This window comes from Passer domesticus, chromosome 9 (assembly GCF_036417665.1).
Source record: "Passer domesticus isolate bPasDom1 chromosome 9, bPasDom1.hap1, whole genome shotgun sequence".
Taxonomy (NCBI): domain Eukaryota; kingdom Metazoa; phylum Chordata; class Aves; order Passeriformes; family Passeridae; genus Passer; species Passer domesticus.
In genome coordinates, this window is record NC_087482.1 from 35,890,769 (window position 1) to 35,915,572 (window position 24,804).

At 44.8% G+C, this 24,804-nt stretch overlaps 2 long non-coding RNA genes across 2 annotated transcripts; one reads left to right on the forward strand and one right to left on the reverse strand.

Moving 5' to 3' along the window:
• The first annotated feature begins 430 nt into the window (after positions 1–430).
• Positions 431–23,003, forward strand: LOC135308028 (uncharacterized). The gene is made up of 5 exons (XR_010368589.1): positions 431–654; positions 6,198–6,427; positions 10,408–11,428; positions 11,582–11,733; positions 22,285–23,003. It is a non-coding gene; the product is annotated as an uncharacterized LOC135308028 (long non-coding RNA).
• LOC135308027 (uncharacterized) lies at positions 21,941–23,565 on the reverse strand. The gene is made up of 3 exons (XR_010368587.1): positions 23,511–23,565; positions 22,687–23,005; positions 21,941–22,049 (listed from the first exon to the last, which is right to left on the reverse strand). It is a non-coding gene; the product is annotated as an uncharacterized LOC135308027 (long non-coding RNA).
• Positions 23,566–24,804: the final 1,239 nt, after the last annotated feature.

The window sequence follows — 24,804 nt, forward strand, 5'->3', positions numbered from 1 at the left end:
ATCTCTGGCTTCACTTTTTGGCCCATCTGTGAAATGTGACCTGAACAGCTTAGAGGCTTTTTGTGTGCCCTGTGCAATATCTGTGAACATCAGAATAGTTATTTCTGGTTATATCCCAAATTAATTTGTCTCCTGCATTTGTTCCTCATCCAAACACTCCCAGTGGAGGATGCTGAGCTGGTAGGGCAGAGTTTCACATCTTAGCAATGGGCTGCAATTACAGAGGTGGCCAGAGAAAAAAGACAAGCAGGCATGCACCACTGCCTTTAATAGAAGGCAATGATTCTTGTGGGCTCCAGAGTAACATGAGAGATATGGTTTTAATAAATTAGCAGCCTACACGTAACAATCTCAAGCAATTAAACACTGGAATGAAGGTGTGCACTATGAATGTACTCTGGAGTTGACAAGAGGGTGGCAAAGACAGTTTTTGAGCAGTGGAGAAGACAAAAATATAACAAAAAATTCCCCGGAGAGCATAGGAGAGCTCTTCTCCCCCTCTCATTTCTATTGTGCATGCATGTGGAAGCCTCATCTTGCTCCCCATCACCTCTCCTCCTCCACTGGTTCCCAGGGACCTGATTTGGAGCCTCCCTGAGCTCATTCAAGTCTCTATCATCATTATCATCCTTGTGCCTGCTCTCACCCATGCAGGTAAGGAAATTCCCTTGATGGGGAGGGGATGGTTGGTGAGAAACATGGGAAGTAACTGGGAGTAGTGAAGATAGCGATGAGCTGAGGAGGGGAACAAACAAATATGAAATAAAACTGTTAATCTCCTTGTCTAATATTAATAGCCTGTATGAAATACTCTTTGCCATAGAATTGAATTTATTTCCATTTAAAGGCTGTTCTTCTCAATCAATGCTGCTAATAAATAGCTGCTGATGGCCATGACCCCCTGGGCTGAGGGAAGAATTTATCTTCTGAACCAATTAAAGGAATTGAACAATTCCTTTTTAATAATACTATGGGTTTTTAATAGAAGAAAAAAACCAAACCAAACCACCCACCTCTCCTCCCAGGAGAGGGAAAGAAATTCTTCCCCTGAGCCTTGCAGGAAAGGGTCAGGCAGGCTTTGCCAGGGTCAGGATTAGATGCTTTAACTTGTCTTGTGAAATTGGAAGAGGAAATAGAGTGTTTCCTGTGAAAGCACAAGAATGCTTTTCTTTTTCTGGTGTCTTTAAAAAAAAAATAAAAAAAAAAACAACCAGAAATCAAAAAGCATCATCGCAAATTATGTTCCCTTGTTTACAGAGCTGTAAAAGTCTTGGAGATGTTAGTGGGCTCCTCTAGCCTGGTGGGAGAGGAGGACAGGTGGGGCCAGCTGTGATACCTCTTGCATTGCTGTGATGGGCAGGACTGGGAATTATCTGGGTGCCCCATGGGCACAAGGGCAGCAGACCAGGGAAGCAGAACATTTCACCTCAGTTACTTCCACACTCATGGGGGTAAGACAGGCTCTTTCCATAGCTATTTCTGAGACCCACATAACTTTTTTTAATGCCAAAAAATCCTCACTTGTACATTTCCTCTCGTGGGATCATCCTGTGAGACACGTGGGTTCCCACAGCTGGTACTGGAGCCAGTGCTTGGTCAGGAGAGTGTTTGTGCCTTGTAAGACAGACAGGTGTGAAGCAGGTGGCAAGGGAAGCAGAACAGATACCTATTGAGTTTTCACAAAGCCACATAACCCCAAATGGCAGTGGGTCTTCTCTACTCCATCACTCTCCTGTCAATGAAATCTCATGACTCCTGTTGGCATCGGATGAGAGCATCTGTCAACCACACAAGTCTCCTTCGAACACTCCTGTGCTGTAGGGAAGTCTCTTATCTCCATGTTACAGATGGCAAACAGAAGCACAGAGAGGTTAATTGACTTTCCCAAAGTCAGCCCAGGAGGTCTATAAGTGACACCAGGTCCCTTGAATCCCTGTCCTCTGGCTTAATCATAAGACCATCCATCTTCATTCTCTTTCCCCTCAGGATTCCCCAGCATCTGTGACATCTTAGGCACTCATGTTGGTAAACTGCAGGTGGAGACAGAGCTGAGAGGTGGACATTTCCAGCAATGCTTTCCCAACCCCTTATCCCAACAGAGCATCAATTTTGACCTTGAAATCTTAGGGCTTTTTAAAACTCTAATCTGCTTTGGGAACTGTGAGACAAATGTGCTTGAGTGTTTGCTCTTTGGGACACCATTACAGAGAGTCTAAAGCAAAAGGATATTGCATCACTGCTTTGATAGAGAAAGGACCCCTTTCCTGGGTTTTAATGAACCCTCCACATCAAAAGGATAAACAGATTGAAACCACAGGTAGAAAACAAACAGTGATCTTTATTTGCAAGTGATCACCGGGTAATAGATCACTGAATGACTCTGGAGATTTGTCCTTGACAGCCATTCCCCATCTGTTTGAGCAAGTCTGTTCATGCTGGACCATTGAGAAGTGTGGCAGGGCCTGAACATTTCCATCATGTCTTCTGTTTCAGAAGTGTGAATGGAAGAGGTGGAGAGTTAGAGTGAGCCATTGAGGAACATGGAGCACGTGTTAAGTTCCCTTTGAGACTGGGAAGGCATCACAACTCTAAGTCAGCTTCTTTCAATTTGTAGCTTTTCTGCAACATCCCTGTAGTTTTTGCTCTCTCAGTTTCATTTTTTATTAATTACCCAGTGACAATTTTCCCAGAAGACTCTATTTTTCCATTAATTGTTAGCAAGACTACAGGGGAAATAAGCTGTTGGAGAGCTCACTTTAGGAACATCAAGTGGGAGCATTTTCTAATGCCTACATGTGTATCTTTTTGCCATTCTCCTTGCACAAGAGGCTAAATGACCTGCCTGGGATGCACAACAACTTTTTTTTTTTTTTTTTTTTTTGTTGCAGCATGGCACACTGAGCAAGGAAACTTAATTTAAGTGCTGGTTTGTTGGCCCTGGAGACCAACATACTGCTCGGGCAGAATCGATCAACAAGCTCTGTGTATGATTTATTATCATGTCCTGTGTGTAGAAGAATTCACAGACAGAAACCAGTGTCAGTGTACGACTGTGCTGCACTTGCATCAGTGTTTTCCACAGCTGAAGGTGTAGATATGGTTTGAAAAGCATTAATGCTGGGCTGAAATCTCAGGTCCAAGTGGAGACTGTTCCCAGTGCAGATGAATAATGAAGGTGTAGGAAGAGCATCTGCTTTTTCTCTCCTCCTAAGATCATGACTTTTATAGTTGTACCTTCCACAGTCCCCACAGAATACTGAGATTCATGGGAATGCCTTGAGAGAAAGCCAGGAAGCCCAGTGTTAAAATGGAAACCTCCTTGGTATGGCAAATCTGAGCACTACAGTCATTCAACTTCTGTTTGACAGAACAGAAGCTGATATTTTTATGATGGTGATCTGGGAACCTGCTCCTCCAGGTTACTGGAGGTTACTGAACACCACTGTTTCTAGGATGTCTCATATTTAAGTACTTCTGTATAATTAGAAGAGTGTTCTCCACACATGAACAAGCTTTGAAACAAGTCAAGAAGAGACTGAATTTCCTTCAGAAAAATCTGACAAGACTTTCAGTATCCTACATGTGCTCATAGGAGGTTTTGGTGAACACAGCCTTGCAGCTGTGTGGGGACATTGAGCAGAGCTCAGCATGACCCGCTGCCTTCAGAAATGGAACGAAAAATTGTGCAAGGATAATGGCTTTCTGGGATTTAATTTAAGAAATTTAAGTTGCATTGACGGTTGGTGCCATCCTTCCCATGGTAACTTGACATCCCTGCTGCAGCCCATGCCAGTGCATGGAGGGCTCCTCCTGGAGTGCTCTGCCCAGGTGCTGCATGGCAGTAGCACTTTATTTCACGTCACCTCATTGCTGTTTTACAACTCTGTTTCTATGGTTACCCACCACCCTCCAGAACCCACAGAAAGAGGCAGGATTACATTCCACAGCAGCAAGACCTGCCTTGTACAGTGATGGGTGTAATGTCTGATGAAGAGCTAACCCATAGCCAGGTCCTGGTTGTGAGGCTGCCGCCCTGGGAGCCCTTCCTTGGACTGGGAAGCGCCGGGGTTACGAGTCAGGGGTGGGCAAAGGGAGGAACCTTGTCCAGCCCCTGGTAATTGTCATGCTGCTCCCAACCACCCGAATACTGGTCTTCGTGCCAACAACCAGCTGGGATCTGGCACTAGCTGGAGGTCATTGCAAGGGTGGGATGGGGAGGAGTGGTTGCAGCAATAGGAGACTTTTTGCTAAGAAACACCCCATAATGGCTAACATGGACCTTTTTGGCCACAAAGGTTTTCTGGAATGAATTTACAAGCATGGCATGTAATTGGATTTGGCCTGTAAAAGCCTTTTCTTCACAGAATAATGGGTTGAATGCATTTCTGTTTCATGATCTGGCATAGCTTGTTTTAATGATGCTTGTGTGGGATATTCTAAGACATTTTTACAGAAGAACCAAGGATTTGAGCTGGATAACATGACCATGATGGAGAATGAAATTTGATGAGAATAATTATTTGACAGAACTCTTTACAGTACTTAGCTATCTGTCTAGTTGGACCAGATCATGCCCACAAATCCGTTACTGTAATGTGATATTTGCTTTTTGGTAAACCAGCCAAATATGTGTATGTGCAAGAACGCTACCCAAAAGAGTTGAAACAACTCACACAAAGAAGAGATGTGGAGGGTCTCAAAGTGAAGAAGACTAAAATCTTCTCTTGAGGAGAAAAGTGGATTTATTGTTGAAATACTTTTTAAAAATCAAGTTCCTTCTACTAGAAATAATCCTAAACCATAAGCTGCTTTCAAGGGGTCCCTTTCCCCTCCAACTATATCAGCAATTAACAGTTTTGGTAAGTTATTTTCCACAAGTTCCAGGTAAGGCTTGGGGGTCCTTGAAGTCCCAGTGGATGAAAAACTGGAGATCAATTTGAAGAAGTATATTATTGCAAATGAAATAGTATGCTTCCACAGAGGCAAATTGGGCCATGGGAAAGAAACAGCTCTTCCTTATTTGTTTCTGATTTGTCCTTGAAACAAATCACATTCTTGGGCCTGGCCACCATGATGTGACCAGCTAACAGGGGAGGAAGATAAAAGAACAGCAACCAGACCACCCCTCTGCCTTCTGATCACTAAATGATGAGATGTCTGGGAAAAATGATTTATGTGGGAAGGCTCAAACCACTAAACTAGGCTATGAGATGACAACGTGTAGTTCTGCATGTGGGAAAAAAAGGCCTAAAAATATCTGAAGGGTGTAAACATGACTGAGAGAGCTGTGGTATCAAAGGGACAGCACCGAGTACAGGACTCAGAGCTGGCAGCTTTCCTTGCTCTTCAGAGCAGTGGATGGAACATTACTGAGAGGCAGAGCATCATCACTTACTTCACTTCAGCCTGGCCCTCTGTGACTTGATTTGTCATTTCTGCTCCAGCCCTGTGTCTGCCATTAGCGCTTATCCCACAGAAATACTGCCTGGACACAAAACAAAGCAACAGAATATTTTCCCCTCCTCTTAAACCTGGTGACTCCCAACAACATGGGGCAAACCCCATCCTGCTGAAATAAAAAAAATCTTTCTCTATTGGGCTGTTAAAGCTGCTCTCACCTGTCAAATATAATCTGTCATTTTAGCATCTACCTTCCTTTTGAAATAATAATACAACATATGGATTATCACTACCAGACCTCAAGACTTTAAAGACATAGTTACATATTTCCTATGGCTCTCTTTAGATGTATGGTTGGATTCTCAGCTGATGGGAAGCCACACTGATTCATGGCAACTGAAGACTCAGCCTTTTGTGTTTTGTCTTGTCTTCTCATCTCACTGAACTTTCCAAGGATCTAAATTAATGCAAGGGAAATACGACCTTGCCTCAGTGAATTGTTTTGAGGGCTAATGTGCTGAGAGATTTATGGGCAAAGTGGGTTTTTTTTTTTTGACTCTTCCTTTAATAAAAAGTGCTTTCATTCAGCAGCTTTGATGGAAAGCCTGCAAGGACCCATGATAAGTATGTAACCGGAACAGACTCATATTAGCTATCACTGTTACAAATCTATTAGTCCCACACATTAGAGCATGTGCTGGGCCTGATGAGCTACACTAGTGGGAACAGGAGTAATTTTGTGAAATAGATGTAGCTTGCAAATCTTTTAGACTGTTATCCAATTCCTTTTGTTTCAGTTTAATTAGGATATAAAACATGGTCTTAAGAGCTCGGATGAGTGGAGGGAACTCCACGTGAAGGACAGGGAACCAGCTGCAGGGGATTCCCAGCTGCTCTGCTGCTGAGCCTGGCGGCTTTTGCCTGAAAGTTGGTTTTCCTGTTCTGCCAAGGACTGATGGAGGCAATGTTTCTTGAAGTGCTGCAGGAGGACAGAGCTGCTCTTACTCGAACCGATGATTCACACAAGGTGGGTTTGCCTTGGATTTTCTCACATCCCTTCCCTGTGCTGCCAGCACCCAGCATGCTGGGGGATGCTGGGCTGTCTCCCAGCGCTCAGAGCTGCTCTACTGTGGGGACACTGCACTCGTTGGGGCTGAGCCAGGCCCAACAGAGCTCCTGATGAGCCAGGCCCAGCAGAGCTATTGATAAGCCAGACCCAACCTCGTTCCTGATGAGCCGGGCCCAGCAGAACTCCCGATGAGCCAGGCCCAGCAGAGCTCCTCATAAGTCCGACCCAGCAAAGCTCCCGATGAGCCAGGCCCAGCCTCACATCAGGGTAGCACAGCAACAGCAGAGAGCAGCAACGAGGCAAATCAGCTGGTGGTTCTTTTCCAACCACGTATGCAAAGCACCTATAATGAGCAGAGACGAGCCCCTGAGACTGGTGATGCTGATGACAAATTAATATAAAATCAAACCATACACTTTACAGACAAGAGCATCCAGCCCTTCTCATAACTGATGCAGGACATGTTTCATCCAGAGCATATCTGCTAGCACTGGCGCACTTTCTGTTCTTGAATTCATCTGTTCTGTACATTTGGGGACTGGCATGATTAGCGTTTGCCTTTGTAGAATTCAGAACCTAATTCCTGTGAGTTTTCATGTCTTCCTTTTCCTTGTTTTTATTCTTGTTTGTCCATTTGTTAGTTTGTTTATCAACATATTTCCTGTTTGAAACAAAAATAGAAGAGATGGGCACTTGCTTTCTTCCTGGACAGATTCCTTTGTATACTGATTTATTTTGTTTTTTAAAGATGGACACCTGGTTTTCTTATAAATGAGTTTTGGCAGGCTGGGAAGCTTAGCGGGGAGGAGGGAGAAAAGGAAAAATGCATCTGTTTAGAACAAATGCAACACTGAAGGAAAGCTTTATAATATCATCTGAGATTGGCCTGATTGTCTGATGCTTTAAACATATGGTATGCTCCTATATATATTATGCATGAAAACTAGCTGCATGCACATAGCAGTCATTCTGCAATGCTTTACACAGTCTGCCAAATCCTGAACTTCTTATTCAAACCCAGCTCCCGGTGAAGACAATGAGCTTTTATCTAAGCCTCACTGCCTTTGGCATGCTCCATCCCTTCTCCCTTAATTCAATCTCAACTGCAAGAGGATTTCAACATTTCATCCTTTGGCACTGAGTGCTGACCTTCCTGCTCCCCAGGGCACGCAAATTTGGAGCTGGAAGGGTGTGGTGGTGTGGCAGTGAAGAAGTGCCACTGGGAAGGAAGAAAAAGCCTCATATGAGCTTGCTTAGCAGGCTCTGAGGCAGAGCTGACACACCTTTGTGTGTTCCTTGGCTCATGCCCATGTGTACATGGCATAGCCTGTCTTTGTCTAGGATCTCTAAAGCAGTTTTTCAGATCCACCTGGACAGGGAAGGCACTGGGATAGACTAGGCTAGGAGCTGAGGAAAAGCTGTAGCAAGTCCTGCTCTAACACAGATCTTTCCCTTCTACTTAGCTTCAATCTGGTTGAGCTTTCCTTTGTGGGGAGGAAAGTTGCTGTTCTGGGGGAAACTTCACATCAATCCTTGCACTGCTGGTTTTGCAAGAAATTGAACAAGGGAGGGATATCACAGTTATTGCATGTATTTCTTGGCTACCATCAGTGCTGTGCTTGGCCCTGTAAGTGATCATATTTTTGGGGGGTGGGGGAGAACATCTCCCTTTTCTTTTTATAAAGTCATTTTTAGGATTGAGAAGGGGAGAAGAAGGGGATTGTCTTGCCATGAAGCTCAGTATTATCATGTGTTTCCTTGCTGTGTTGAGGTGTTTACCCTTTAGTGGAGGTAACAGACCAGAGGAGCTGACTGGCAAGTGTCCATTTTACGACTTCATATTTCTTGTGCCTCTGTAAGTGGTGGCAATGCTGAAGTGCAAAGGATGGACTTGTCCAGGTGAAGAAAAGCAAAGAAGCTCCAAATTGGTTGGTCCCACACCACCTGTAGTTGAAGCAGAGCCTCCGGTTGCACAGCAAGATGTCATCATCCTGTCAAGATAGTTCCTGAAGGCCTGAGGCATCCAGAAATTATTGTGGAAGGTTTTGCAAGAGTCCCTCTGCCATTAGCTCTGCAACAGAAAATTTCCAGGAGTATGTTATCTTTGACAGGTGTAATTATGCCTAATGCAGTGTCAAAACTTTGCAGTTTTGAAGAACTTACTGTCAGTCTGAACCCTGTCCACCCACAGTTCCATCAGAGAGGGTCTGAAAATGGTCAATACTTCTTCTAAGTTGGCAATAGTTGGAAGCCTGCAGGAATTCTAGGAATTTAATTAGAGAGATTATCTTTCCCCTTTTTCCATTTTTAACACTGCACAAGAAAATCTGTTTTTTTCTGTCTTTGAATTTCATTTTCTTCTCCGCCCAAAATGTTATTGAAATCTCCTGGGCTCCATCATTTGATGAATTCCTGTCTTCTTCTTCCTGCCAATATACTCTGTGGCCCTGCTGCACTGTCACCAAAATCCTATGCAATTAGACCCCAAAGGATGATTCAAATTCAGATTTAATCTTGGGCAAAGAGAAGCCTTTAGATCAAACATCCCCACTACTGTGCAAAGCAAAGGCTCTGAATGCACCACCATGTAACAATCATTAGAGGAGCTGAAGATCTGAAATTTAACACTCACGTAGATGAGTGATGGATAAACATCACTTTCCTAAAAAAGCACTTTCTCAGGCTCTTTAATCCATCCAGAATTTAACAACTGGGTGCTGACTGAGGCACAGCTTGATTGGGGAGAGATGAAGGGACAGAGAGGAAGCTTAACACAGAGCCAGCTCAAAGTGAATGCCTTTAATGCTGCCAATCTCCAAAGCTTTGAAGAAGAAGCCCTTGTGTCCTCGGTGGTTCTCCGTGGCAACTTTTTGGCATTAAAGTTTGTGTGAGAGAATGATGAGTTTCCCATTATCACGTATGGAGATGTGATCCATTGTGCTGCTTCCCACGCTGTGGAGATTTAACATTCACCACACTTTGTCCTGCAGATATACTGTGATGTGTCCTTTACAAGCTACATTGAAATCTTGACTGACATTTCTTATCTGATGGGGGCTGCTTTTCCACTGGCTGCTTTTTAGAGTGATAAATGTCAGGAGTTTGGGAGTTTGCTTGTATCTAGGCTCTCCATCTGAGACTTTGGGCAGGTAATTATCCTGAGACCATGGGACTTTGTCATGAAATCCACTGCCATGCTCATACAGGGAATGGGTCAGCCAAGGGTCATGGATTTGGTGTATCTGGGAATTGGGAAGCATCCACAAAGATAAGGAGAGAAGGATAGAATCTGAGCAAAGATTTTCCCCAACCAAAGATGAAAGTAGATGTTTTCTGACATTGTGGAGTTGTCTGTCTTGATCATCTGGGAAGGCCATAAGTTAGGATTGACCCAGTAGCCTCCAGATTTGAGGCTTCAGTCAACCAAGCAAAGCAACTAACCCTTGCCTGCTGGTGTCACAGCTGGAGCAGAGTGATAAACCTCCTACGTGAGGGCACTGGTAAAGAAAGCAGAGATCTGTGGCAGTCAGGGGGCCCTAAACAGAAAGCTTTCTTCCCCTAGAAATCCTTAACACATTTTGTCCTGGTGGAAAGTACAAGAAAAAAAAAACATCTAGAGGCATGAAAATTTGTTCTGTCCCTTCCTTCTCCTTTCTTTTCCTCCTGGGTCCACTTTTTCCTTCAATTTCAGTATTTATCACCTGGAAGCTGAAAACAGGATTCACTGCAATCCAGGACCTTTCTAGTATAACATTTCTCATTGCTCACGAGGTCTGAGAAATTAGGGTTGACATTTATTGGAGGAAGGAAGAGATGGGTGTCACCTTGCTTATTCTTTTCTTTTCCCAGTGCCAGGATGTTCACACCAGTGTGGCTGGGATAACTACAGTCTCCAGCTGGAATTAATGTCAATCTGTTTTTTTCCCCTGAAAAAGCAGCACAACCAGTCTCGGTGAGCTCTTAGCATCCCCATACACCACAGAAGGAGGTCAGAGAAGTGTTTTCATCCCAGCCAGGTACAGTGACTCGTGAGGTAACTGTGAGAGGCTACCTGGCTCTGGCTGATGCTGCCAGAGGTGGGATGTGAGGTGAGCTGGGATGGCTGTGGGGTGGCACTAGATGATGGAGAGGCTGCCACATTGTTCCCCACTACTCTGGAGCCAAGTGCAATTTGCTTCCCTTAAGGCACCAGAGCTCTGCTGTGAGTTGTAGCTGTGATTAAAACATCCACTGCTGCTGTCCTCCTTCCCTCACTCAGATGCTTGTGGCCCTGCCTGCCCATTCCCCAGGAGTCATGGAGCTATGCTAAGGGAAACTGCCTTCCCCTTCCCCACCTCATAGCTGGGACAGTATTTTTGTGTGGGCTCACTGCCTTGTACCTGGGCAGCTTGACCAGTTTGGAGGGACAGGGTGGGGAATGCTGGCTCCTTGTTCAAATACCTGACTCAGTTCATTTAGATGCTTGGGGGTAACAGTTGCTTCATCTGGTTGGCTTTTTATTTTTCTGCTGTTTGTGCCTTTGTTTGCTTCCCCCTCCTTTCCCCTTAACATACCCTTTGAGCTGTTCTTTAATTGAAGTAAACGGAGCAGCTGCTATGGTGTGTGCTGTTTTTCCCATTTTCCCCCGTGAGTCACACATTTCCTTCCTTAATGTCTCTATCTTCAGTCGGTCTGTACTAATGAGGCCCCACATCTCAGCTGCTGAATGCTCAAGCTCATCTGCCTGGAATTTTCTAACTCATTTCAATTCATTTCCCACTTTCCCCTCTCATCCCTGCTGCCTTTCTCCCATTCCCATCCCACCTCTCTTTATCTCCTCTCCCTGACTTTGACTCTTCTCCCACTCTTCCCTCCATGTGTCCCACCAGCCTGCCTGCAGCCCCCTTGCTGCCTGCCGCCCTCCCAGATGGAGATGAGACCTGAGCATCATTGCAGATGCAGGATGGAAGTGCTGTGGAGGTACAGCAGGGAGTGGGCAGCATTGCCACAGATGCCAGGGCAAGGAGAGGCACCACAGCTCTCTCTGCTGCTGGAGAAGCCCCTCCTGGGGTTGTGGGAGTAAGGAAACACTAGGAATAGGCATTGACCTTTTTGTCTCTCCTTGCTCCACAGGGGAAGGAAATAAGAGTGCACAGTCCCATGCCAGAGACCCACTGGGGAAAGCTGCCCCTTGGCTCTGTGCCTTGCCTGGGTGTCAGCCCAAAGCACTCAGTGAGGAGCAAGCAAGAGCAGTGGCAACATCTCTGCTCTGCTTTGCTCAGAAGGTAATTCTTTGCACAGTTTTAGCTGCTCTGAGGGAAGAACAGCACAGTGCAGGAAGGGATTATCTGGTGTGTCCTGCATGCCCTGGAGGTCTGAGGCATAGAGATTTGAACCAAGAAGCTCGATCCTTAACAAAGTCAGGAATGTCCCATGGCACCATTGCTTGGTGCTCACTTTCACTGAAATGAAGGCATGTGCTGATGTCCGCTGAGTAGGGTGACAGTACTACTCCTGCTTGGGTTTTTTCCTCATTATGACTGTTTCTTGTGGGTTTTGTTGGGCAATTCTTACTTAAACTAAGTAATTCTTAATTAAACTAAGCCCTACTGTTCTCTGTTACATTTATATCCTTAGTTTTGCAGAAGACTGCAGAGACTTGCAGGGGCTGTCCTTTCTTCTCTTAAGCAGGTGTGGAACTGAGGCACAAAGAAGCAAGGACCCGATTTAAAATTTAGTCTCAGAGTTTATCACCTCTGAAATGTCAGCAGCCCTTGCCTAGAGGGGTCTTGGACACATCAGCACTGCAGTCTCAGTAATGTCAAGGAGGCCAGAGAGACCCACAGGAGCCTGAGGTTTTGATAGCAGTCCCCACAGCAAACCCCATTATCACAGCTGGATCAGACCCCTCCTTGGCTTTCACTCCTCTGTCTCTTCCACTGGGAACAGCTGTCTTTTCATTTTAGGAATATGCAGAACTGAGTCCTTGAGATTTACCTGCAGGAATCTGATTCCAGACCTTGAGCTTTGTAGGTTAATTACATCCTTACCACCAAACACCTGACTCCCCCAAAAGAAAAATCAGATTTAGATAATTTTAGAGCCATAATAGAGCAAATAAATGCAAATCTTTGCCAAGAATTAAAAAAAAAAAACAAACCACCATAATGGAGATCAGACACTGGCTTGTGTGCTCCTTGGAGAACCCATGGAAGAAGCCAGAGTTATGAGCTCTGGATGGCTGGAGGAATTTTGATCTTGCTTCAAATTTTGTTTTTCTGTTTTTGCTTTAAAATGCAGGTTCAAAGCAAAAAAAAAAAACCATGACAAAACAAAACACGCCAGTGCTTTCCTCTTTGGCTTCAGGGCCTCCTGTTGAGGTTCCCTCATCACCATAGAGATAATATTGCTTGTTAGGCCCAAGACTAGCAGTTGGAATTCAAGTGGAAAAAAGACCTAAACAAACCCATTATAAATCCCCAATTACTTTCAAACTGTCAGGCTTATTAAAAAATGTAAATATCCTTCTCATTCTTGCAGAGAGTGTATAAAAATGCATGAAGCTAAAACTCAGCTGAGCTGAAAGGAGTTGATTTGTGAAATAACTTTGCTGGGAAAATGGCAGTAGTTGCTCTTGGATGGCAGAGGGAGGAAAAAGTACACCTGCCTGAGCCACTGGTCCCAGTCATCCTTACTGTTGGTGTGTTGCTGGTGCTACCCTGCCCTAGACCACTGGGGTAATAAAACTTTTTGGGCTGTTTTTCAAGAAAAAGTCATGCAGATCCAACAGAGGGGATTTCTACCAGCTGATAATTGCTGCACCCCCACTGCACATGGCTGGAAATGCCAGTTTTCAGTATTTGCTACTCACTTCAATGGAACAGTTTGTCCATTAATGTTTTTATGCTTTTTCCTTTCTTCCCTTTTCGCAAATGGGAAGGGCACTTATCTTGTTCTCAAATTTGATCTTGCTCTAACTTCACAGGAGTTTCTCATGAGTCTGTCTTTAGTGCAAAGCCTTTCTTACCATGATCTACACCTGGATTCAACCAGGACTTGCTCCAGAGGCTGGGATTTCCCAGCAGTGCAGCAGAGCTGGTGTTAACACTGAAAAATGGTGAGGTTGTTTCTGGAGGGAACCAGACTTCCTTTTATTTTCTTCAATGTGAGTTACATTGAGGACTTCCTTCCCCACTGCTATCCTATTCAAGTTGACCAGGAAAATTTTCAGGAGGAATGTTATCAGATGAAGGAAGCTTAAGGTGTTAGTGCTAGGCAGAGTCAAGTGTTGTCATGCTGGTGGTAGGAAGTGTTGTCCAGTGCTCTTCAGTGCTGGCTGCAAACTGGGGAAAAAGAGCAATATTTCTTCCTCTGGTCTCAGAGCCAAACATCTGTGACATTGACAGAGGGTAAAAAGCTCCCTGAGGAGCCCTGAAAGGCAAACTGGTGTGTCATGGATGTACAACGTGTGGGCAGTGGAGTGGGATCCTGGTATGCACTGGAAGGGAAAAGAAACACAGCCCTTCAAAAGAAGAGAAGGAATTTAAACATCCATTATGACATTGCTAGTGCATATCAATACATGATACAGGACTGCCATATTTTATCCAATAACCTGCATATACCTCAGAGGTGTATGTATTAAAAGAGGAAATGGTTAGCTATTTAATTAAGGAAGCAAAATTGAATTGATAACATAAAAAAAAGGAGCATAATTGCTATTCTGATCAATCATCAGCGGGGACTAGCTTAAAATGCAGCTACTTTAAAATCTCACCAGAGACTGCTAACTTGGCACTTCTGCCAGTTCTCTCTGGAAAAGCCAGATAGTGGAATCCCCCTTTTCCACCCATTTGCAGGTGCTTTGGCACTAGTTATATTTTTTGTCTGGATGCTTACAAGAACCCGTGATTTTAATTTATGACTATTTGAAGGCATCCCCAGAGCCTTGGCAGCAGCGTTTTCACAGCAGGGCGTAGGGAGGGTGGAAGGGAGAACTCCTTTTTGAGGGAAGAGTGTTGTGGAAGATGCAAAGGCAAAGCCTGGCCTTCCCCTGCAGTTCTGTCTTCAGTCAGTTCCTGATGTGGAGCTGTTTATAAAATCCCAGTGAATGCCCTCTCAGCCTGGCAATCCTGCAGGGACCTGCCATCACCTCTGGCTTGACTGAGCATCTGAGAGGTTTTCTGCCTTGAGACTTTGGAAGACGTGTTTCCAGAGCCAAAGGACAACAAGAGTTGACTCCGTATTAATGCTGGACTTTAAATGTTTTGACTATAAAACTGAAACCCCATTACCTATTCCCTGCAGAGCTCCACTCTCTCCCTCTCTCTCCTTGCCTTCTCCTCTCCACACTGTAGCCTTTTGTATGTCTCAGGCATTAATCCCTCGCTGCTGGGTTGTGTAAATTAAAGAATAATAGAGCTGCAGAGGCATAAGCTCGCAATGATGGGGAATGTGTTTGTATGCTAAGAAGCAATTTCAGTGAAAATTAACTCAATTTCATCTGAAATAGTGAAGACCGGCATAAGCTGGCAGATCCCCGAGGATGGTAAAATTACTTTGTCAAAGCTCTGCTTGCTTAAATTAACCAAGCAAGCACTCCAGGTTATTGGCAAGATGCAGCTAGTAACTAGGTTTTAATAAACAAAAATAGCTTTTTGGATAAATAAGAAAAGTGCAAAGCATCTTATGTATTCTGCTGATGTGTTCATCTGTGTGTCCTCAGCAGCAAGACCTTCACATTCCTCCAGGAGCTTTCATCAAGTCTCTGTGTCTGGCTGGTCTGTCTTCAGAGCTTTTGAAAACAAGTATCAATCAGAAAATGCTTTTGGAGATGATCTTAGATAAGTCTTTTCCCAACAACTAACAGACTGAATGGCTCAGTCTGCAACACCAAAGTGTGGTAACAGCCACAGTTTCTAGAGACATTTTATTTTCAAATCAGAAGATAACTGTTGCTCGGTTTATGACTATTAAATTGCTCAAAATAAGATGTGGTGTCATAACAAAAATTGCTCTGCACTGTCTCTGATACAGCAGATTTTCCAGATGAATGCATTGCTGCCAAAGGCCAAGTCAGGGTGTGAGCTTTCTCCTCCAGCTGGGAGCTTGGGTCCAAGGGAAGTGAAAATTTCATCATGACAGCAAGAGTGGCTCAAGGACTTGCTCTGAGGGTTTGTGAATCAGTTTAGAACGTGCTGGTTTGTAAAGTGTTTTTTTTTTTTTTTTTTTTTTTTTTTTTTTTTGTAGTTTGTTTGTTTGTATTGCTGTTTAATTGTTTGTCTGAAGATCCTGTTCTGCAAACAGGATTTGTTGTTGGAGGTTGTGATCTTTATGAAGGACCCTCTGAAAATGCTTATTCTTTTGCCTCCCAGTCCACCACTTTCATGAAAGAAGATTGTTTCTTTTTGATCCCATTCCACCAGCTATTGTGATTTTGGTTTTTGTTCTAAGTTTTCATTAGAATTGTCATCAATTGGACAGAAGGATAAAGAACTTAGGAACCTCTCCATTGGAGGAGAATATGGAAAAGCTCAGAATTGCAAAAATACATAATCTCCATTGATTCTCTCTTCTCCAAATGAGCTCATCACTATTCAAAGAGCACTCCATATCTGAAGTCTTTGGGCATGTGTCATCAGTACCCTTATTGGAAGGACGGATTGCTCGTTTTTGCTTAGCCAAGTCATGATTTCTGGCACTGGGAGCTGCTTCCATTCCTGTCCCAAAGACCCCAGCAAATGGGACCATTAATGCTTTATCCAAGGAGAGTTGCAGAAGTGATCAGACCAGTCAAACTGGAACATGAGGTGGAACCTCAGTGCACAGGAACTGCAGTTCCCTGGTTGGTTGTTAACTCCCCTCCCTTCTTACCATAAATCTCAGTATCTGCAGCAGGGAAAGCAGCTGCATAAAAGATTTGCTGAGCCATCCACTCATTAAAGTGTTTCACTGGTAAAGAAATACTTTCTCTCACTGTTGCATATTTACAGTTTGGAGATTGCTTGTTAGGACAATCTGAGGTTGTATTTTTTAGCTGTGCTGCTTTCAGATGTCAGGAGGAGACACTTGGTTAATAAGCCACAGTTCCTTTCCATGAACTCTAGTGCCCAGACCTGGGAGATAGCTGGCAGCCCCTCTCCTCATAAACAAAAACACAGCCTAGGAAATATGGGACCAGCCCTGTGTAAAATTACCTCCCTTTGATAGGATTAATTGCAGAAATGCCACCAACCTGTCGTTAAATCCAACAAATGCATTTGGAGCAGGGAATAAATCGTGTGGGGAGGCAGTGGCTCATTTGGACAAACGCTCCCCGCTGAGACCTTTCATCACAGCACCGCTCCATTGACTTGTCCATCACTTGCGCTTCTTTTCCCCATTAATGCAGAGGCTGTGGTCAGAAAGGTGCCAGCTTTGAAACAACGGCCAGGGAATAAGAGTGATACCTTGCCCCCCCTGCACTATCAGCAGCCCGTCTGTCTGCTCTCGCAGAGCTGCTATCTGCTCCCTGCACGCTGCTCCCGTGTTCTATCTGCTCCCGCCGCTGATAAGACCCAGTTCATCCATTGTCAGCCCTGCTGAGCCAATCTAGCTGCATTCGAGCGAGCTGAATTTCGTTCTGCATCACGTATCAATGACAACTTCCAGGGACGGCCTTACTTTTAAAACCTGGCTGGTGAGGGTGCACGGAGCTCGAAGAGCAAAGCAGATCTTTAAACACAAAGGGAATTCAAAGCGGCTTAAAAAAGGCTTTGAAAATAGAGCAAATATGTTGTGGAAGCCATCAGGAGACACCAGGGTAGCCGCAGGCAGAGTGCTGCACTGTGCCACACCTGGAACAGGAGTGTTGGTGGGCAGGGAACACGGCAGTGTGCCTGCTATAAAAGCAGAAAAGGGATGATTTGTGACTAAGGAACAGCAGTGACACTGAGTGGCTGGAGACTGTTGCAAGTGATCTGAGCTCTGGGCTCTCTCTCCTGCAGTGTTCACAGTGGTCTGTGAGAGGAGGCTCTGAAAAGGCATGCCAAAGGTAGGGAATGTCAAAGGCATGTCAGACATGTCAAAGGCATGTCAGGAAGACAGGAAATCAACAGCATCCCACACCTAGAACTCTGTGCCTTCCGAAACCCCCCTGTGATGTGGGGTAGGAGCAGAAGGGACTTGCCTCTTGAGTTCTGAGCAGAGCTATGTTGCAGCCAAGGCCTCAAACTGCTACTGAGTAATTTGAATAATAAATAAAATGTAGCCTTCAACTATGCTTTTATTAACTTGATGACACATTTTAATATCAAATTACTTTGATGCTCTTGACTCAGAAGACTTTGAAGTGTCAAGATGCAGGGGAAAAGCCAATTGCATAGATGATTTGCCGAGTATGAAACTGCTCGAGTTCTAGTTTGTGTGTATTTCACCTTTAATGAACCTGACATTTTATGAGTCAGCACTGATGGGAAACGTGAAGGTTGTCTTTCAGGAACCCCTTACTCCTCGTCTCTGCCTGCCAAGATGTCACCTCCTTGCTCTTTGCTCTCTTAGGCTGCCATGCTTTTCTCCAACCCTTTTAACTTTCCCTACTCAAAAGATTAACCCTCCAGTCTTACACTGGAAAACTTACTTCAGCTGCAGAGAAACAGCAGTACAAGACAGATAAGAAAGTAATTGTACCCTGAGGAAGCACGAGGAGTGTCTGCATCATATACACTTGCTTTACAAAACAGCAGCTACTTATGCAAAGCAAGTGGCCTTTTAAAACCAAGACAGAGTACATAGAAAAGCCGTCATGGCAGATGCCTCATTAGACCTCTATCATGGCTACTTGGAGCAGTTTCTGTCTTATCCTTATTTTAGTTTTCCACTATGGGAAATGGTGTGTCTCACTGCTTGCCTGCACTGTGTTTCGGCCATAAACCTGGGTCAGGGCAGACAGACTGTGAAAATTCAGTGTGAGAATCCTGAGGGGAAGGGAAGGGAAAGGGGAGCTGGGGTGAAGCATCTTTGTGTGAGGAATTGGTGTCAGATCCAAAGTGGGATTTAGACCTGATCTAGGTTTTTTTCCCCCAAGACATCTCCCAGTGCTGCCCAGAAGAATCACATGCTTTGTTTCCATTCCCAAGGGTCTTAATATGGAAGGATTCAAACTATCACAAAAAGTGGCTTTTTAGGCACTCCTAGAGATCAGAAGTGCCTAGGCAGCAGCTTGTGTTGGTGTCCTTCAGCCTTACTCTGGAAGGGTTGTGATAGTGCAGAGAAAGATTGTGGATATGCAGAGAAAAAGATCAGAGGATGCCATGGAAGAAAATCCCATCAAAGTTTATTAACCACAGAGAGCAGCCATTATTTCAGGTGGGCAATACCTGACCTGAGGTCTGGCGGAGCAGGTAGCATACCCAGAAAAGCAGACTCAATATCCTCACCCTTTCTGTGCCCTTTCCTTGCTTCTTTCAGCAGCAGGGCAGCAGGCTGGATGGATGCTTGGCTTTGTTCACTGCAAAGCTCTCTTCTTTGAACCTCAAAGGTAAAAATAGCCAGAGATCTCTGACTCGGTTCACACAAGTGTCTTTGAGATGGGAAAAGCTTTCAATTGCTTCCAGCCCGGGGCCAGAGCAGTGCCAGTGACCATGAAGTAGAAGGCTCCACATCCCATATTAACCAGTCACTGCAGTCTTGTTCTCTCTTCTTTTCCTTGCCTCGACTTTGGTTTTTTTTAGCCTCTAATGAAGCACAAGTATCCGGAAGGAAGGCATGCCAGGGGTGACAGGGAAATGTCCTTCTGATCTCTCCTCTTGAAGGAAGATTTGGAACATTTTAATAAAGTGAATTAAGAACTTGGACACAAAAAGTAACCTGTTTCTCGGTGACTGGTGCTTTAATCTTCTCCCTGAGCAGCTGATAAAGGCTTTCCTTAAAGAAACCTCCGGAACACAAAAGGGAAAATAAAAGAATGGGAGAATAGACTGAGAAGTGCAAGATGTTTAAAGGCACCCCAAAAAATGAAGCTGCTTGGGTGTTAATTGTGTTCTCTTTTCCCAGAGCCTGTTTCTCTCTTTCGTTTCTGATTTTGGATCAATGCTAGAGGCTGCAAAGCTAAACCAAGGAAGGAAAAAGCCTTTGATTAGACAATCTGAGTGGTAAAAAAGGTATTGAACAGAAAGTGCAGTCAATGAGCTACTCAATACAACAATTAGAAGGTGAAACTTTTTCTTTCCCTTTCGTGACAAGAAACACCTCTGCTCTGCTGGAAGGAAGTGGGTGGGAGGAATTCTCCCCATTCTGGTCCCCAATTGTCTCCTGGACCTATTCCATTTCAAAGAAATATATGACCTATAAAACTGGCCCATTTTCATATCACCCAATACACTCTATAAAACTATCTGGCATTCAAGGGGACTCTCATGGTGTTTACAGTGACAAGATTACTGTTACAATATATTAATAAATATATGTAGGAAAAATGTTGCCTCTAGAAGCATTTCTGGAATATTTCTAATTATAGAATCTTTCCAACACTGCTGGCTACAGAAATGGTTACACAGCTGAAGCTTTGTCCAGACAGGGAACTGCACATGGAAATTACATGTGAATAAAATCTGAGAAAGCTGAGTGGATTGGTCTGACACACTAATGCAGTAATTTATGGATTTTTTTCCTTTCCCAATGGTCAGAATTACTACTATAAAACTGGGTATCTTAAAGGATAGTGTCCTTCCCCCAAGCATTTTGAAGCATGGGAGGATCTCAGGGTGCTGCAGTCAGCTCAGCATGTGTTATCCTGAATTCCTTCAAGCAGGTCCCTGGGAGCCAGTGGCACTTGGAAGAAAGTCCAGTTAAGCACCGTGTGGATCTTTGCAGAATCACAATTTCACCAAGGCCTCCAGCATTCAGAGCACTCTCAGTCTCTTGGGCTACATTTTCAGCTGAATTTGGTTCAAGGACATGGTGTCTCCTTCAGCCTGGATGGCATCTACTCCAACCCAAGCCAGACCCTGAGCTGCCTTTGCTGTGCCAGGGACAAAGGGGGTCATCAGAGGCTGTCTCAGAACATGGGCAAGCAGAAGGAATCTGTGACTCAATTCTTCTACCCATCAGGAAGCCTCAGATATCAAAGCCACATGAGTCCCAGGGGAGCCTTATTTATTCCTGATGCTTCAGTTTAAGCTTGTCTTTGAAGCCTAGATCTCACAGCAAAGAGGAACTGAAGGGCTTCTGCCTCTCTCTCCCTCACAGTTTCAGACACATCTACAGCCATTTTTAGCCACAGACCATACCAGTCAAATAAATCTTGGGTTCACATCACAGCAGCATCCAGTGCTGTAAGATAGAATCTCTCATTTTTGCCCCCTCACCTCTGAGAGGCTTCAGCTGGTCCCTCCAGTCCCTGAAGCAGTTTTGCTGTCTGGTTTTCCCTCCAACCACTGATTGCCCACAAACAGCTGGGGCAGGAAGGGTTAACCTCCAATTCCCTCACTCCTGACCACACAAAAAGTTACAAATCCTCCTCTATGCTGCTGCTGCTGCTCTTGATCTGCAGTGTAAAGGGAGAAAAAAACCCAACCAAACAAACCAGAGATTAAAAACCAGGTAGGGTTTATAGATCAGCTACAAAAGGAAAAACAGAAAGATAGAGCAGAGGGGCTGGGAGAGAGCAGCCCTCAGCTGGCACTACATAGGCTTTGCTGTTCACCTCTTTTACTACATTCTTTACTGTCCTAAAAATATGGCTAAACCTAAGCACCACCTAACAGCATCCTTACACCCCACAGAGCCCTGTGCCTCCTTTCTGGGAAGAACCAGACCTTCCTCTGCTGCCCATAAACTATCTCCTGTCCCACTGAGAGCTTTATAGGGCAACTACCAGCCCCACTGCCAAATAACACCTTCCTCACACAGCTCCTTTGGTGCTCTATTTACAACCACAGATTCACAAAACGCTCATTTTTCTTATGCCTTTTCCTCCTTTCTACTGACCCTGTCCCTCCCCATCTGCTAATATCCTCTCTCTCCGCACCTTGCTTTCTATTCACTGCTGCTCCCCAAATTGTGTTTTTCTTTGGGTGTTATTTTTTGTGATTGGCAAAAAAAAAATAGAATGGGTCCAGGAGCTTTGCGATTTTTGTTTTCAAGCACACATTTTGTTTTGATAAACTGCATTGTTTTGTCTATAGAAAAGTATTAACTGCTTACATCTATTTTCTCAAAGACCGCACATGAATATTAAAAGGGATTTATTCCTACAATGGCTTCGGGCAGTTGAGTAATCCATTATAGGCTGTCATATCACACTGTGGTAATGTGAAAAGCTGGGAGTCCCTCCAATAATATTTATTAGCAATACAGGCACATTTTCACTTTATATTTTTTTCTCCCCTTCCCGTGATAAGTTCACGTATAAAAATATTCATTAGTTTCTTTAAGCTGTTACTTGATTTTAATTATGATGGTGATAATGATGATTTAAAACAATAAGTGAATTTCACACAAGTGATACTGACCTGGTTTATTGCATTTATTTTAGCATGAACCAGAATGCTCAATTTAAGGCTTGCAGGCCACCTGGATGGCACATTTGGCCGGTGTTTCCCTCACAGGGTATCCTGTGGCCCTGCAATGCAGAAGCCCACAGGAGTGGGATGTAGGGCTGTAGAACCCACATCTGCTTTGAGCATAGGGCAAAGGGGGATAGGAGGGTGGGGAAAGGCTTTTCTCCTTCCCCCCAACACTGTAAAATGGTGATGAGTGAGAGCAGGGTGAGGCTCTAACCTCACCTTCTGCCTCCTGTCCTCACATGAGCTGCTCTGCAGTCATTTTATTTGCCTTTCTCTTGGCTTCTTCCACAGGAGATTTCAACCTTTCTCATATCTCCTCCCATCTGAGTCTGAGCTTTTCCTTGCTGTAATTCTTTGGCGACAGCACCTGGTCTTCAGCTATGAACCAGAGCTGGAGCTCAGCAGTTGTGTTATCTGCTGATATATACGTTCTGCACCCACGACCACTGAGACACCACAGAAACTCTGTTGTGTTCCCAGGCTGATCTCCCAGACAGGTGCTAAGCCACGAGGATGGGCTCCCCGAACTGCTTTGTTATTTCCCTGTGGGGCCAGCCAAGAGTCCAGCGAGCACAGCAACTGCAGTGACAGGGACTTTCTTTCCACTGGGACCCCAGCCAAGGCTGGCTCCTTATTTCACTAAGGCTGAGTTGCTGCCAGAGGCTAATGAATGGTGGTCAACAGTGAACTGACCTTCCTCTGAACTCACGATCCCAAGGTGAGCAGCTCCATTTATCCAGAGCCCAACACTGCCAATCAGCTTTTCTACATTCACCTTCAATGGGATCTGACGAGAAGGACAATCTGTGAGTGGTTTTGCTGATCTTGGATGGATGCAGCACATGGAGAAAACACTTGTCTCCATCTCTTGCTCCTGATTATACACATGACCCAAGGAGAGCATGACCTGCTGACAAACACATCCTGGAGATGGAGAATATGAGAAGTTCACATCATCCTATATGACAGTCTGCTGTTACACTGGACTAGGTGTCACGACCTTGGAAGCAGGCTGTAGGGAAAAAAGGTTTTGTCCAGAAAATTCTATCTTGATTGAACTGGGCTGTGAGGCTGAGGCAGTGGGGTAACCCACAAAAGCTTTGAAGAGTGAGGAACAGTAATGGGGTTGTGTAAAATGTTCTTTAGTCCCCATGGGTCACACTTGGCTTTGCAACACCTTCAGAGTCATTTTTACCAGGCATGTGTGTGGAGAGTGGCTCAAGAATGGGTGTGGTGGGAGTGGAAGGGGCTTAGGAGCATCACTGTTGGCTCCTGTCTTGCCCTTACTCCACCCTTCTCCTATAGTTCACCACTGTGTCTCCTGTCCCCTCAGTTATCACTGCCTGTTACGTGGATAAAAACTGCTTTGAGATTTTGCCAGAGTGAGTCAGCTTGTGTTTGCACATGGCCACATGTGGGACCAACATCTGCAAGTGGAGCTGGGCTTGTGTGTGGATGCAGATGGTCCGTGGTGTGAGTGGGAGGAAGGGAGTGTGCACTAAAACCACAGGGCTCACCTCCATGGCCCCTTTGCAGTTCATCCTGCAGCCAGAGCTCCCTGGCCTACACTTGTGACATAATGATTGTCTCCACAGCAACCAATTATGATTATATAAATAAACCCTCCACGATATTATTGCACTGCAGAGAGGGGAGATGGAAAGTGGTGAACAACAGGTTGGGGCTGGGGGGCAAGAAATAGTTGTATAGATAATCAAAGATAGCTCTAGCTGGTCATGAAGGTACTAATGAGCCTAAATTATATGCAAACAAATGGTATTTTCAAGATCCTTGTTTCTTACTAGAAATAATTAAGAAGAGCTCCTATTCAGTCTCCAGCTAGTTCTCCTGAGGATGCACATTATGGCACAAATAGCAGTGTACAAACTTGGACATCAAACCTAGATTTCTCTTTTCTTGATGGGCTAACAGCAAAATCTGCTGGAAACTGGTGGACAAGACACCTGTTCTAACTTTTGTGAAGATTTATTTATAAGAATGTCCTGGCTTTGGATGAGTGTCTTTGGCTCAATGTTGAAGTTTGATCATCTTACACAGACCGAGTAGTTTGGAAAGGAGTTGTCTTTGTTCCTCAGTTTATCCTTGAACATTTGTATATTGCTCTGTGGTGGGAAGGGGGTGCTGCAATGGGGCCTTTCTGTGGGGCATTGTGAGGATGAGGGTCATGGAGTCCCTGAAAGTGTCCTCGGGGGATACAGAAGAGAAGTGGAAACTTTCCTTGGGTTCTCATTCTTCCATGTGAAGTGAAATTCTGCATGTCCCTGATCTCAGCATCGTTTGCTCTTTGCCCATTGTATTGGTCTCCAGCCCTTCCCAGGTGAAGCCTCTCCACCTTGGCTGGCTGGTGGCAGCTGCATCCCTGCCTGACACTGAGTGGCTGCTGGAATCTCACTGGAATCAATATGCACATATCTTATACTTGGATGGTCGCAGAGGATTTCAGTCTCCTGCCCTCTCTGTAAAACCTGGCACAAATTTTTTTGGGTCCCCTCCCTCCCCAAGCATGGTGCTCAGCGAACTTCCCAAAGCTCCCAGACTGGGCTGGAAGTTGTGTTTTCCCTTCCTGTGATAATGATGCAATCCCACCATGAACAGGCCACACCAGTTCAGTTAGCTCAGCTTTAGTTTACTTGATCCCAACTGTGGGGGACCTTTTCCCCAAGACCTCAGGAACACTTTGAAACCTGAGGTCAGGGACCCTCACCCCACGCTGGGTGCCAGCCTGGGCACATTAGATATCACAAGGGCAGTAGCCAAGTGAGACAGCTCTTCCCCCAGCCAGCTGCAAAG